Raw genomic sequence first — 17,673 nt, forward strand, 5'->3', positions numbered from 1 at the left:
AGTTTTAAAACTAGTTAGTTTAAATACCTAAATTTTAAGGAATTTACATTGAAATTTAAGTTTCAGTGCAATAGTAACTATGCTAAGTGAAGTTCAAATTTTAATTTAAAAGAAGTAAAGTGTCTTTTTTGTTTATTTGTGTGTATTTCATTGTAAGTTAAATCATAATAGTTATGAACATAAATCATATATACTCCATATGACCTTTTTAACTGAATAGTAAGTTTACTAAAAACGACGAAGGAGGAGTGTTCTGATCTGTTCCAGATGATTAATTGACAACTAAACATGCAAAGGCCAAGAACAGTTAAAAAAAAAACACAATTGACAACAAAATTACTTATTTGCTACTCTGTGCAAATTTGATTTAAGGGAATTATAAAAAAAATCGAAGTTTTACTATAATTAAGAAAAAAAAAATTGAAACTTAATATGAATATTAAACTGGTTTTATAAACACTTACACTGCACCCATGTCGGAAGAAGCTCCTGAGTCCGTAATTTGTTCTTGGTGCTGCTTTGAAGACAGAAGGTGCACTCCACTACACAGATCAACAGCGGCTGCGACTGACCTTACAGCGCACATGTGTTTAATTACATATTAAACTTACTATGCAAAGATAAAACAAATATATATGTTTATTTTGAGCACTTTAAGTTCAGGGAAAATAGGTTTTGCAAAATTTTGTTATTTTATATTTTTACATACATTTATCAAGAACCATCTGCCGTTTACTTAAAAAAAGAGACAAATTTTCTCACTGACATGTCCTTAAGTCGATTTAAATTAATTTGTTGTGAACATAAAATTCGTTTTTAAAGTTCTAATATTCGTTTTAAATTAATATATTTAAGTTTCTTAAATTAAAACTTGATTAAATCATTAAATACTTAAAGCTAAAAACAACCTCTTATTGAAATTTAAATATTTAAATAATCTAAGTTTATTTTTTCTATTTTATTTTAATAAAAATACAACCTTCTTTTTTTACATCAATTAATTCAAAGTTTTTAGTCTTGTTGTTTTTGTTCTTTTAGTATTTCTGTTCTTAAAATGTTCAAATTTTATTACTCTCCTTATTAATGTCTATAAATCCTTTATTAAGTTTTGTGTGTATTATTACTACAAGTTAAAATATAAGTTTGAAATTGTTTATTTAACACTGGTTGTGATACCCTTTTTTGAAAACTACTTAGTCAATAAAAATATCATTCTGTTTTATAGTAAATTATTTGTTATATGAATCATAAAATGACTTATTGACTTTTATGCACTATGATCAAATGTGGTAATGCATTCTTAATCTAGACTAAACTAATGAAAAAATATTAAAAATATAGAATAACTAAAGTAAGATAAATTAACTTTGTGAATAGGAGCTTTCTAGATGAATTTAATATTTATCTAATAACTTAAACATAATTCTATAAAGATCAATGGTTCTTGATCAGAACAATTACAATTTACAATTTTACTAAGACATTTTTTTAATGAACAAACTGTAATCTTAATTACAAAACAAATACATTTTTACATTGCTGTTTATAAAATTTAACATACTTTTGCTGTGTTATTAAAATTTATTTTAGTACAGTATAATTTATTACATTTTAAAATTAATTAATTAACTAATTTCACTAGAGTAACTACTCCAAATGCAGTATGTAAATAAAACTTCATCTGAATTTTTCGTAAAACTTCATATGTATACTAAATAACATAAACATCTCTAACTTAGAAATAACTTAAAAATATATAAATTTTGTAAATAAATAGCATATTGTTCAATATTTTGCTAGCTATGTTATGCTTGAGCAGTAAAACGTACGCAAAATCGAAATTGTCCTTTTAGAATTTACGAAAACGTTTGGTCAGTAACCGCAAGTCAAGTATAATGTATTTTAAGAATAATGATGATTGAATAAAAACATTTAATAAAAAGTCTAGTATATAGTTTAATTTAAATCGTTTTCTATTTACTCATTCTAAAATATTTTTTTTCGAAATTTGTTTGGTAATAGTTTCAAAATTTTATTTTTCGTTTTTTATGCAAATAATACTTAATAATTCAGTAATAAGTTGTATCTAATTTAAAAAAAAAATGACTAAAAACTATTATCTCTGTCCATTATTACAAGCTCAATGATCATTTATAAAGTATAAATAGTTAAAGAAAATATAAAACCTTTTAAACGTACTGTTATAAAGCATTAGTAATGAACTTAAATTTACCAGACAGAATTATTTTATTATATATAAATAAATAACATTTTTTCAAAAATCTATAACGAAAAATATATATGATAGTGAAAAATAATTATTCGAAATTTTTTTATACTAGATCGAATAGGAGTCGAATGGTTTCTAAAGAAATACATGTACTATAACTAAAAAGTTAGTTTTCTTAGTTTAATTTATTTCTTTATAGTTTCCAGAATAAATCTACTTAAATCAGTTTTATTTTCATGAAATAAACTACTGTACTCAGTCAATAAATCAACGAGTAGTAATTTTCTACAGTTTTAATAAAGTCGTAATAAAAACGTTGGTATAAAATTAAACGTTATACTTTCCTACAAAATAACTTAAATTGAAAGTATAGATTACTAAACAATTACTTTACAGCAGTTTTTTTTAAATTCGATATTGTTTTAGTACATATTTTATAAAGAAGTCCATTTTACTGTTTATACTAAGTTCAACAGTCTTTTAAGAACAACAGAAGAATTGAAAGTAAAAATAATGACTAATTAAATTTTTTAATGAAAATTTAAACATAAAGTTTTTATTGAAAAAACAAAACATAACTTAGTACCATACCGACTAACAGTTAAGTTTTAATCGTATTCATAAACTTTAATCAAAAAAAAAACATTTGGGTAGTTTTCCTTAAACAGTTTTGAATAAAACACTAGTCACAGGAAAAAAATTAATCGGTAGCTGGTCGAATTTTGCGCTAGCCGTGGTTTTCGACCAATAGATTAATTTAATGTCAGTTATTTTTTTCAACATTTTTCACAGCTTAATTTAAAATACTTATAATTAACTGTCTTGATTTATTTAATTTTACTGTCTTAAAAGAATTCGGGTTTTAAAATACTTTATGTACAAGCTTTTTTTAATCTAAATTTTCTACCACTTCAGTTGACAAATAATTTTTGGTTCATAAACCTTTTTTGGATTGTTCGTAGAAAAGATAAAGTTTTTAACTTTAAATTAGCTTTTATAAAAATTAATATAAATTTCAGTTGATAAAAACAAAGAGTAAAATGATAAAATAAACGTTTTATAACTAAATCATCATTTTTAAAGACATCATATAATTTTGATTATTTTCACAACTTCGTACTTTTAGCTAATAAAACTTAGTTTTTTAACCTAAACAAATAGCATTTAAGAAATGTTAAAGTTTTTTTTTAAACCTTCTTTCGCAATTTATTTGCATAAGCTTATATTTGTTTCTTAAACGACATTGATTTTGGTGTTTTTTCTAAATTAATATCTTGTTTACAAGCTTCAAAAGTAATACAAAGCCTTGCTGGTATACTTCGTCTAAAATAAAAACTAATTAAAACTTACTTACCTTATATTTTTTCTATTATTTTAACACTAGCCTTCAAAATTTATTTATAGTTTGTTTATTTTATTTTAAACGTGTTTTTTTTTCACTTGTTGACAGAAACTAAAGCTAAGGAAAACCTACAAAAGTCTAAAAAAAATTAATTAGCTATAAAAATTAAATATACAATAATACTTAGTTTTGAACTAATTCTGAATAAATGATTTAGTGAATCTAAATTTAAACTTTTGCTCAGTTATGACCCTTTGATATATTATTGTTATGTTATTGTACTTTTGTTTAGTCTTTTTTAATTTGTAGAAGTTTTTTTCAACCGCTATTGAATTTTTATAAACTTTATTAAAAGTCTTTTAAATGTTCGTTTTACTGGTTATTCAATATAATCTTTTCTTTCGTATCAATAAAATTTTAGATACGTATAAAGTTATCTTTAAAATAGCAGTTGTTTCTGAATGAAATTATAGCATTATTTATAAAAAATCTTTAAGTATTCTTTAAATACCTTAAACAGTTTTATAAACTGTTTTTCAGGAGTTTCACTATGTTAAAGACTAAAAATTATTTTGAATACCTGGCATTTAAACCACACAACGTATTTATGCTGATACCATTTAAATAATAAATTTTAGCATCAATAAGCCTAGGGCAAACTAAAATATTTTTTACTAAATAAGTTCAAAATCAAGCAAACGAAAAAACTGGTGGTTAAGCCGTTAGATCAGGCAAATATTTATTTAAATATAAAAGTTATAAACTTATGACTTTTTATGACTTATATCTTGAAAACATAGCTATACTTTAATAGTTAATGGTTTTGTTTATAAACTGTACATTAGTTTATACCATTGTATTTGAAGCTATCTATACTCGCTTAAATGATTTTTTTTTCAAATTGAAAACAACTTTTGAAACTATAAAAAATAAAACTTTTTCAAAAAATTAAAGTTGCTGTTTTAAATAATTACTTTTTATCATTCAAAAAATAAAAATATATCTAACAAACTTCAAGTTAAACTTTAGACACTCCGTTCATTATGCATGAACTAGTTTTGATAATTTAACCATAATAAGTACAGCGTACAATGGGAAAACATTCGATACAGCTGATTTGAAAATTAAATTAAATAAATTACAACCAGTTGTCTTACTTTACGTAAACAACCACTTTTAACTCATAAAATAATAAATTCATGGCTGGTATAAATCACTCGCTGTGAGTAAAAATTTTTTAAAGCAAAAAAGAAACGTATCAAAAGCTAATTTTAAGTGTGTACTTTTTCTTCTTTTTAATCATATTTTAAACTTATACTTTAAAATTTTAAAACGTTTACGAACGAGTTAAGTTTGAGTTTTATACGAACACTCTAGGTTACTAGTTTTGGTCTCAAAACACATTACCACTTCAAAAATTACACAACACCTTGAAAACTTATCAAAATATTTTTATTCAATAAATACTTAGTTACTCAGACCTCATGATATAAAACTTTTTGTATTTCTATTTAGTTTTTTTAGAAAGTAAAAAATTTTAAATACCTCTACACTTAATTAATAAGCAACTGATAATTTTTTAACTCAAGCTTAAATAATCAATTAAAAATTATGATCGTCAATTTTATTAGATTTAGCTGTTATAAGCCCAAGCCAACTAAAATTGATTACACGAAACAAATTTATTGTCAAAGTTAATAATTATTTTTACGAATATCGATATATAAAAGAGTTAAATTCAATGTTTACTTATATCAAAGATTATTTTTTAATTTTTATTTTTCAAAACACTATTAAATTTTATTGTCAAGGTACCAGCTTGTAAGTTGTTTAGTCGTTTAATAAAATTTATAAGAAATTTATGATAAAATTTATAATAAAATTTATAATAAGAAAGCTGATTACGCATTTAAAGCTTTGAAAATTTATCAAAACTTTCTAATCTTTAATAAAAAATTAAGGGTACAAATATTTTAGTAAGTTACTTATAAGGCGCAGGTTTTGTAAAAAGAAATTTGTTTATGCAAAAAATAAATTTATTAATTAATTTTTTTTTTATTTAGACTATGTAGTGGAAGGCTTGTTTTACTAGACTCAAAAAACGTATTATCAAACTAGTTTTTAGTTGTAACCAGGGGCGTAGCGTGGGGAGGGACGCTGGCGCATGCGTGCCACCCAAAAAAAAAAAAGTAGTAAAAAAAACGTAATATCTATATTCTTTATTCTTTATTTTTTCTGATTAATTTTCCGTTTTTCAACTAAGTTTTTCTAGTATTTGAAAAGTAAAACAAAATTTCAAATACCAATTAGTGACAAGTTAGGGAAATTACCCAGTATACCGATTCGGTGCGTGATTTCAAATGTGCACCAATGTTGATCCAAAACTCCATAAGGAAAAATTTTATAACTTAATTAACTTCATAAGAATTTACACTCAAACAGTACGCAACCAGTTAGTGCACCGGAGTAGTATAACCTTATGAGAGAATTTTCTACAAGGACAAATGCTAACATTTTGTTAGTAAACCATAAAGCTAAACCTGTTGTATAGTGATAATGATTCAAGAATAAACAAATAGTAGTAAAAATAGCAATTAATAACTGCTCATAAAATAAAAATAAATTGAAGAACAAAAAATATTAACAACATAATTTAAAAGATAGTTGACAAAAAAAAATAACAAATAATAAATAAACAGTTCATACTGTGATTGCAGTTTTAATCTCACTGTACAAAAAGTATTCTTTATATTACCCTAAACTTAAATTTTTTTTTAAAAGTAGTTTTTTTTTATTAAGATAACAAACAAATCAAAAAATTTTTAAAATTAATCAATTTTTGTAGCTAGTTATTTTAAAATTTCTTCAGTCACATCATGAATAATATTATAGCAACTTGTAAAACAGATTTTTTACAATCAATATTTAGTCTTAAAGACTTAATTAATTAATTATAAATTTATTTCATTTTAAATCAAGTTTAAATGGTATTTAAAAAAAATTCTTTCTACCCACTGTTTGTAGTATTTAAAAAATGCTATTCCCTAAAGATCATAGAAAAACTGATTTCAAGATAAATGAAAAGCTATATTTCTTGTGAATTTTTAAAAGCATGGAAAAGGTTGACCTTCAAAAATTTATCTTTTAAACTTTTTGTTTTGTATCAGAAACATTTAGTAAAATCTTTCCACACACAAAGGATAACTCAAGATTCTATGAAGTTTTGGAAAATTTTAGTATGACTCAGTTAAAACTAGGATAACTTTTTTAGTTTCTTATAAAATTAAGTATTTTTAAGCTCAGGCTGATTAGGGATATATTTGTTTTTTTGTTAACTCAGGGTAGATTTAGTGGTTTTTAAAGCTTTTTTTTAAGAGCCTAGTTTCTATTAGTTTAAAAACAATAAAAAATATCTTTAAAATAATTTAAAATGCCTATGATGACACATGATATTTTAAAACTAACTCAGGACAGTTATTTTGACTCAAAGAGTGGCAAGGCAATCTTGATATCTTCAAAGTTGGTTGTTTTTTTTTTAAATTTGTTTTATAATACTAAATAAAAAGTAAAAATATGTTTTCATTAATTTTAGATTATTATCTAAAAAAAATATGCAAAGTAGTATTGTATGGAATGTTGCAAGTCTAAAAATATGTCAGATAGGAAAATTATCTGAAAATCAAAAACTTGAATTGAAAAATAACAGACCAACACCAGATATTGCTATTACTCTAGACTGCAGTTCAAGTGGTATAAAATTTTAATTTTTGTTTATATTTCAAATTTTCTTCATTTGTTAATATATATTTTTACAGTTTTATATTGTAATATATCCAAAAATGTAGAAGTTAAAACAAAAAAAAAAAACTAGCTCTTTAGATTTTTTCTAAAAAAAATAAAAAATTTAAGACTTTTAATTTTAATACTGAAGATTTTAATTTTTTATATAAAAGATAGAGATAGTATATTAAAAGCTGCAACAAACTAAAAGTATGAGTTATTTTGAGTTTAATACAATTCTATTTGTAGATATAAAATAAATATTTAAAATTATCTAGAAAATGCACAGAGAAAATGTTTAGAGGCATTAATTGTTATACTTAGTTGACTATTTATTTGTATATTTTTGATATTTTTTTGATATTTTTTCTTAAATAAAACATATACTTTCGTTTTTTTGAATATATTCATTTTTAAAGATATAAAATTTACTGTAAGTAGTAAAAACATTTTTCTTTAGTAAGTTTACATTTGTATAAGTATAAGTAGTTCTAATAAAGTTTATACTTTTTTTAATTATTTAATTTTGTAATAAATAATTATTTTTTAAAACAGTTGCTTTAAACTTATTTTACTTAATGAATTTATTTTAATTATATTACTTATAAAAAGACCTTTTTATAGCTAATTACAAAAGTTGCAACTTAGGGGATTTTTTGAGAAAAAAAATTGCGCACCCCCTGACCAAAACACCACGCTACGCCACTGGTTGTAACTGATAAGAAATAGAAAATAGAACTTTACTTAAACGTCATTTAGAAAGACATTAATCAAATTTATATACAGCAAAAGTTTATAAAATTATTTATTTTTGGTAATATTTGGAAAAATGAATATATACCGAATTTTAAAAACCTTTATATACCGATGTATAATAAATAATATATTTTTTAAAAGTTCGCCAAAAAAAAAAAAAATGTTTTTGAAAAGTTTTGTTCTCCAGAAAAAAAAAACTCAACACACTTTTTAAATAATCACGTCCACCTCAATAATTCTCATTATCAAAACTGAAAAATAGAAAGTTTTGAAAACATAAGCACAGCGAATGATGATAACAGAGACAAAATTAGATTAAGCAAATTACAACCAGTTATCTGACTCTGTGTGCACTTAGCTTAAATTCGCATAATGAGAAAACTGTCCGGCATAATTTGCTCTCAGCCAACGATAATTGTTTCAAGTAAGTAAGAATTGCAATTAAGGCTAATTTTAAGTATGTGCTTTGCGGTGAAAATCTGATGCTGAGTAAACAACTTGCGGTCAATTCACAATTACCACTAATTTTAATTCGGTTTTGAAGGAAACCAGGCGAGACAGCCTGCTAAAGTTTGTGAGAGAAAATTTTTAAAATAAAAAAGCGTAAAGCATAATTTTAGCAGTGTATATCACAGTGAGTCGACTGATATTGTTTTCATAAGTCAGACAGTATACGTCTGAAGTCAGACAGAGTACGTTGTCAGCTTCGGTTTAATTTTGTATAACTTGTTTTAAAAGATTTTGTTTTTGTTTAATAAAGTTTTATCAGCTCAAAGAATAAACAATTTATTGAGTGTTTGTATTTGGTTACAAGTTATAAAATAACTTTGCAGTGTCTTAAGAATTTGAAAATTGACTTTGGAAAACAAAGTATAAATTAGTTTATACATCAATTAAAATCGAGTATAAATTATAATGTTTTCATTTTTATAGATAACTATTTAATAAAAGTTAAAGCTTTCAGTTATTTTCTGTTCAAAGTTAAACGACAACATGGAAAGAACAAACTACAAATTTTATGGTTGGTTGATTTATATTGTTATGTTAATTATTTATTCTCGTTAAGTATCTTTTTATCAGTTTTTTTTTTTAAACTTATATCGTTAATTCTTAACAGACGGCTCTAGCAATCTTAATCTTCAATTATCTAAAAGCGATATTTTACAGCTTCGAAACAGAGTTATGCAACTGGGTAATACCTTTTTTTTGATAACTATCTTTATTAGCTATAATAAAATTTAAGATCAAGTACAAACATAATTGATCATTTGTTATTGACTATCATGTATGTTTAAATATACCAATTATTCAAACAAGATAAATCGGATAGTCATGAAATAGGTATCTAATTTGTTTTACAGAGCACAGCATGCATCCGGTGTTGAGGAACGAAGATGCCTACACCGAGCCGGCTAACAACGTGATTTCATCCAATCAAGCTTTTGGATATCTTCGATCATTCCAAAACAATAGGACTTCACTATTTACTGGAAAAACTAATGAAGAAATGCAAAAGGGTTTGAAACTATAATTTTATTTAATCAACATAACTTTAACTTTAAGAATTATTTAAGTTTAGTTTTAAATTTTATGTAAATACCTTTTTTTTTATTAAATTACAAATAAATAAGGAGGTTTATAAATGTAGTTAATAAGTATTTTTCATGATTTTCAAAAATATGTATTTATAGAGCATAAGGAGAATCCGGTACTACGTAATCAAGAAGCGTACACTGAGAGCACGCTATTTGAACGTAAATTTGTTTTGTATATTAAATAAGATAAAACTTCAAAACTAAACAAAAATGTATAAATATAATATAAATAAAGCTTTTCAATTGAAAATAAACTTAACTATATATAAACAGTTACTGTAGATTATCCTAGATAAGGTAATAAAAGTTTTATTTAAGCATAAAGAATTTAATTGATAACTATTTGAAGTCATTCTTAATAAATTAAATACTTTTAGTAAGTTTAAACTGTAAAATAAACAAGTTATGTACTAATTGTTAACTTAAAGCTGTTTTATGGTATAACTGTAATTATTTTTTTTCTTGAATAAAATTGATCTTGTTTAAATAAATAAAAAATATGTTTAATGAACCTTAAGTCGTATTTTATAAAATTCAAACAAAAAAATTTTATAAAACTAATTTTACGTCATTTAGTTGTACGACAAAGTATAAACATTTTGTATGCAAGTTTTATGATAAATAGCTTAACTTGTTTGTATTATATAGCAGCTTACAAAAGCTGACACATGACACATGTAATAATTAACTGTTTAAGTATATAATTTTCATTATACAGTTGGAAATGGAGTATTCGGAGGGAAATCAAGACATATTTTACCAAATATTCAAAAAGTACTGATTTCAACTTTTAGCCAGTTGACACAGAATCCCACACCAGCTGAAGTAGAAATAATGTCAAGTCGCCTAAATTTGGAACCAATTATTATTGAGGTAAGTGTTAAACAATTTGTTACTTGGCATTTTTCTATAAAATTAGTTATTTTACATCTTACTATTCCATTTGTTTTTAGTTTAGGACGTTTTAAGTTAATTAGTAATGTTACCAGTAAACCTTTTAAACTACATTTGTCTTTTTTATTAAAATTTAAAATAAAAACTTACTAAATAATTTTTACAGGAATTTTTCTCTAGAATGCGAATAAACTTCAGAAAAAAGTAAAAAAAAGAATTATGCAAATTTATTCTGTTAATGTAATCATGTATGTATAAATATTAATTGAACTTTTATTGTTTGGTAGGAATAACTAACTGTTTTGTTACATAATTGTTTTCAATCTTTTTACTTTGTTTTGTTAACCAGAGATAACTGTTTTGTGTAATATATTTATAACTATATTTATTATATTTATTATCTGTTTTACAGTTCATTTTATATAAAGCTAATCTGCTTGTACTATAAAGCTTTTAATAATTTATTGACCATTTGTCTATACTTAAACTTTTTCAGTGTACTTATTTAAGTGGTGTGTTTGTATTTTATACGAGTTTATATGTCGTAAAAGTTTTAATAAAACATGTAAAAATTTTGTTTTGTTTCGTATAGTTTATAAAGCATAGCTCGATTTGTTTGATTGTAAAAAAAAAACAAATACGCTTAACAAATGTTTTTAATAGCTGTATTTAAAGTTAGTCAAGTTTTAAACATGCAAAGTTAAAAACTATATATTATAGATTTGATAGAAAAATAAGTAAATTACTGTTTTAAGTTGCTATAAATAGTACTGATTTTATGTTATTAGTTAGAATTTATAGCCGAAAGCAATATTCGTTTTTAATAGTCTTACTTTGATTAATTACTATTTTCAAGTTCAACTTATGCAAACATACTTTTTAAAACTTCGTAGTTTGAATTAATAATTGCAGTTACTTATTAAATTTGTTTTAAACGTTTAACTCTTAAAGTTAAGCATTTTTTAAAATGAAAACTTATACTTTTAAGTAATAATAACTAATATTGCTTATTAGTCAAAGAAATAACTTTGTTAAGATTTTATAATTGTAATATATTTGCCTACTAATAAACTTAACCCAGATACGTGATACTATTTTACCCATTGAACTGTCTATATTTAAAGCTTAATTTCAGTGCTAACTTAATGTTAGCTGTTAATCACAAGCTACTTAAACTGTAAATACTTAAAAATTCATAAAAACGTTTATTATAATCTAATTTAACATAATTTAACAACTTAAACTATAAAAATCAAAAATATAAATCTTATAATCATATTTTTGTTGCTAGTTTAACTATGAACCGGACAAGTTTAAAAGCTTCTATTTGAGTAATTTTATGTTAAAGACTTAAATACGTTTATCATGTTATAGTGTAAAATGTAACATAAAAAATTTTATACTTGCTAATGAACTAATATATTATGTGCTTTTTGTCAAATTTACAAGTAGAAGTTTTCTAGGTAAATGTACAAAGTTGTTTTAGTACAGCAGATACTTACCAAATCTAAAATATTTAGATCACTGGTTCTTTAGAGGTAAATTCTCTTTATAAAAGTTATATGAATAAATAATTTTAATTTTTCTTTTATGATTATAAGCTAGTATTTAACTATAACTATATTTAAATTAAAAAAACTCTTTAAACTTTACGATTTTTAGCACTCTGAAAGTTTAAGTTTTTTTTTTCCTCAAAATTAAACACTATTTTGTATATTGGGGGTAAATTTGGTAAAAACCTTTTAAAATGAGTAAAACGTGACAAAAAGGTTTAGAACAGCTGATGTAGATGATAACTGCAATTTTAATTGTGCTTTTTGTGGTTGTACTTTTTAGGATCGAAATACTAAGCCCCCAAGCGACTCATATTAGTTGCAACATATAATGTGCACTTAACTCTAAAGATTAACATTTTAGGATCAAAAAATGCGTCCCCATGCGACTTGTGTTAGTTGCAACTTATATTGTGCACTTAGAAGAAAAAATATTATGCTTTTAGCAAATAAAATTGTGCACCTAAGCATTAAAAAAGCATAAAAAAAGTATAAGTAGAAACAACCGCAAAAATTGCATATTACTTTTAGCAAAACATCCCTGACACCAAATTTCTCTTTTAATTAAACTCAATAAACCACTACTACACACTTATATTATAGTTTAGTATTAGCATCATCAAGACTTTTTTGTTTCATTGCTCGTCTTAGCATTGTCGGAAATTTTCAATTTCATTGCTCGTCTTAGCGTTGTCGGGACTTATTAATTTCATTGCTCGTCTTAGCATTGTCGGAAATTTTCAATTTCATTGCTCGTCTTAGCATTGTCGAGACTTTTTTGTTTGAATGTTCGTCTTAGAATTGTCGGAAATTTTTATTTCAACGTTCGCCTTAGCAATTGTAAACTGTTTTAAATGGAATAAAAAATTCCCTGAGGCAAAAGTTCCAAAGGCGCTCCTTCTCAATCTTAATGATTCTTTTGTTTTCTAAGCGAAAAAACTAATAAAAAATTCCTCTTTTTTAATAAAATCCTCGCAAAACATCCAAAAATAAAAGCTTTGCAACAACAAAAATTTCGCTTAATGAAAACTCGTAAACTCATTACGCAACAGAGTGGAAGGAAATTGAAAATAGCGATTTGTTTTCAATTCGGATTGCAGTGGGTGAACTGTCACCTACTGAGAAATAGAAAGTTGTGCAATCTGCTATAAAAAGGCGGCAATTGATTGCGTAGTAAACAATTATTTTAATTTATTCAAATTAATCACGTATGCCTTACGCGCTGGTATCTGTTTGGTATTTTTGTTTTTTTTGTGGATTTTACTTTCAAAGCAAGAATTTGGAATAGTTTTTGCGATAATTGATTTAAAAATTTTACAAAGCAAATTCAAAGTAGTCAGTTTACTTTATTAGATTTTGAATAACTTAGATTTTTAGTTTTAATACCTTTTTGTTTATTTTGTAATTTTTTTTCGAACCAAATTTTGTCTTTTTTTTTATAATTCGATTTTCTTTTGTTTTATGATAATTAATGTGATACTTTGTTAGTTGTTGGTAATCTACTTAATCAACGTGCAAATATAAGTACAAAAAAGTTACAGTAACTTACTACAAAAATAGTAGTCTTAATATGTTGAAAACTTATTACCATATCTTTATACCTTTCTAAAACTGAACAAAAGCTTAGGCTTTATATCTTTTATGTAAAAAGGTGTTCGGTTTTTACTAAAAAATATTGTAAAAAAAGTTAAAGCTTGATGGTTAACATAATTCTACATCAGAAAGAATATTAAAAAAAATATAAAGCTTTGCTTTCTTGTTATGTTTTCAAATTAATATGATACTAAATGATAAATAAGGTCTACTGTAGTATGTGTCTTGTTTTTTTGAAAATTCTGTGAACACCGGGTGGTGATTATAGAAGTATGTAGTTTTTTATTTTGATGATCTTTTAAAGTTATTATAACAATTTTTCATATTTTACTGACTGATAGAATGTGTGGGTACTTTTAAGATAAAAGTTTATTATTACAAATTTGATCAGCTTCATTTATTTTAATTTATTTTTACTGAATTTAATGTTTTAACATTATATTATTTACCATTTAGCATTGTATTTTTTATTGCACAGTATTGGTAGACATTATTTTATTAATCATAATCACATTTAAAAAATAGATTTTATCTAATTGCTTTTGGTGTAAACGAAAATTAAAGATTTTGTTTGGTGTTATACCATGTTATCAAAACTGTTAGTTAAAATAGTCTGTTTGTCAAAATTAAAATTTTTGAAATACTTTTTGTATTTATAATGAGTGGAATGAAAAGTTTAGGTGTGCACTCAAAGTCTTTCTAAAATTTTTATGTGTGTAAATTATCCCTTAGAGTTTTAACAAAAAACATTAGTAGGTAAAATATATTTTTTAAAATTAGTATAAAAAACTTTATTGCATAAATGTAAAAAATTAAAATGTTCAAATTTTTTTTTGTAAGTGTTTTTGTTTAAGTTTTTAAAATGTAAAGTGTTATAAAAGATTGTAATCAGAAAAGTAATTTTTTGTCATAAATTATAAAAAAAAATTGCGTACTTATTCCAGTGAGTTGTTAGTTTTAATGAGAAACCAAAAATTTTCAAGCATATAATTAATTTCCTTGAATGAATTTGTTGAAATTTTCTGAAAACTAAAACTGCAGTTTTTTTTATTTTTTAAACAAAAAAATGTCCCACATTGTTTTATAAAATCCAAATGTTTTATATAACATTTGAATACTCAAAAATGATTTCGGCAAGTTTCAATTTAATTACTTTTATTAATTACTTAATAGTTAAAGCTGCAATTAAATTGTTATATCGTATTTCAAAGCACTTTTTTCAGTTGAAATATCCTATTTTTTTGATAAGATTAAAATATTTCGTATAGTTGTTAATAAATTTTCAAAGATGCATAAAAGAACTCTCTCTCGTTCTTTTTTTTTTTTCGTTTACAATTGTTATCTCTTTTTTTTTAAGTAAAAAATGTAAAAGTAGCGTTTCATTTTCAGTTGCAGAAGAAATCTTCGTATTATTATAACATTTTTTAATTTGAGCAATTTTTTTTCGACCATTGAAAGTTTAAACTGTTGTTTAAACAGAAAACAGATTTCAGCTATTAATTTCAATGAGAATCGTGTTCAAAAAGTATTGCCGTTTTATGTCAATCGAATAAGCATCAGTGTATTGCTGTTTTAGCTTTGCGCATTCAAGCGTGATGGTAGTAAACTCATGTTCGGTTTTAGTAAACTCTCGTTTTTTAAGATCACATATTCAGTTTTGAATTGCTAGTGAACAAAGAAGTGTGTTTTTTTATATACAAATTCAATAAAAGTAGAAAATAAAACCAGTAGAAAAACATAGCAAAATTTGTTATTTAGATTAAAAAAAAGTAGTACAAATATTATAAAAAGCAACTTGAATTTTTCCTAAGTGGTAGAAAGTATTTTTTTTGTTGCCAACATTATCCCATTAGTTATTTATTGGAATAATTATTATAGGATTTTGGTATTTTTACTTTTTGTTATACTATTTATGTATTGCTTGAAATAAAATAGTATAAAAGTAGCTCACAATGAGATAGTAAATCATTAAAGATTTAAATTATTTTTATTACAGCAAAAAGGTTTTTCTTGAATCATTAATACATATATTTTGTTGTTGTTGACTGCAACACATGGTTGCCACTTTACCTGGAAATTTGGAAAAACCTGGTATTTGACAATTTAGGCAAAAAAAAAACCTGGATTTTGAAAAACTTAAAAACAACCTGAAAAAAACCTGGAATTTGAACAAAAATAACTAAATAAATCTGGAAAAACCTAGAATATTAACAATTTTCACATATTCAGTAGTAAAATTTCGACTTGCCTCAAAAAATTATCATGTAAATAAAAAATTACGGTAATCATCAATTTATTTTTTATTAAAAACATATTTAAAGTAGCTTTACATTATCTTTTAAATGTTTTTTTTTTACTATTTTACACAGTTTCTTATCTTAAACTCAACTATAAACTTACATTGACCCAAAAATGTGGTCTTTAAAAAATCTGGAGGAAATTTAAAAAATCTGGAATTTTTTTTTTAAAACGAGTGGCAAACCTGTGCAACATTACCATTAAGTCAGTTATCTAAAAAAGTATTTTTAACGTTACTACGTAAAAAATTTTACTGTTGAATTCAACCTTTTTGAATGCCCAGAACTGATAAATTATTATATTGAATTTTGTGATCAATTTGAACCAGTTAATTATTATATATCAATATCAATCACAATAACGATATCAAAGTTTACATTAGCTTTTACTTGATAATAACCACATTTTATTAAGTCATTAAAATTTCAGAAGTTTTCAGAAATTCTATATCCAGGAATACCAAAAAATCTGGAATCCCGGAAAAGCTTGGAATTCCGAACAAAATCACTTAAAAACCTTTAATTGTAACAACTTGTTTCGATTAAATTCCAAAAAAGTTTCGACTTGATATGAAAAATATATCAAAAGATAAGAAATAATTTGTTCCAATAAAAATGTTATTAGTTAAAAAAAAATTTTAAAGTAGCTTTACACTATCCATAAATATTGTTGTACTATTTATCACAGTTTTTTACCTTTGGTTTAAAACTTTACTTGAAATGGATAAAAAACCTTGTTCTTTAAAAAACCTGGAAAAAATGGATAAAACTAAAAAAGAATTTTTAATAAACCGACAGTAGTCTATAGTACAACTAGTAAAACATCGACAGTGCTTTTTATTATAAAAAAAACAACCCTACAGCAGAATCATGTTAGATTACAAAAGAAAATTATCATAATTCCAAACAACAAAACTAACAAAGTTACTCAATAAAAATATTTAGGTTTTGTTTACTAAAGACTTTTTTTTTTCAACAGCGCTTCAGCAAATGGAATACTCACCTGCATTTGCTTTTTGATAACTCATCTGTTGACAAATAGCTATGTAAATTATATTTTTAATACAACACAGCTATTATAACTAATAATCACCTCTTTTTAAAATAATACCTCCTACAATATTTATTCACTCCACAGCGCTTCAGCAAATGGGATACGGCCTGTCACCGCAGTTCGCCCGCACAGCCACTTGGTGCCACGACAAGCGAGGCGTCATGGGACAACTCGACTTGGAATCGTTCATCTGCTGCTGTTTGAAACTGCAGAAACTGACTGGCGATTTTCAGAGGAGGGATGCGCAACGTGTAGGGAGGGCTAATTTGAACTACGAGGATTTCATGGTGATGGCAGTCAACAATATCATGTAAATTGTGTGTGGGATATTTTTATTGATTTCCAGGACTTGATTGACATTTTTTATTGTGTATTAACATGTGTTTCTATTATGTTGCTTACTATAAAGTTGAGATATCGATGTATGACTTTTTCTTAACATTGTTAGATCTTACACAAGAAAGAGTTAAAACTTTTATGAATGTGTTGTATATAGTGTTTTTGTGACACCTTTGTGTTATTGCCGTTATGGGGTTAGATAAATATTTTCGTCACAGCTGTACCATTAATGTAATTATT

Source organism: Thalia democratica, chromosome 2 (assembly GCF_965202585.1).
Source record: "Thalia democratica chromosome 2, ktThaDemo2.hap1.1, whole genome shotgun sequence".
NCBI lineage: Eukaryota > Metazoa > Chordata > Thaliacea > Salpida > Salpidae > Thalia > Thalia democratica.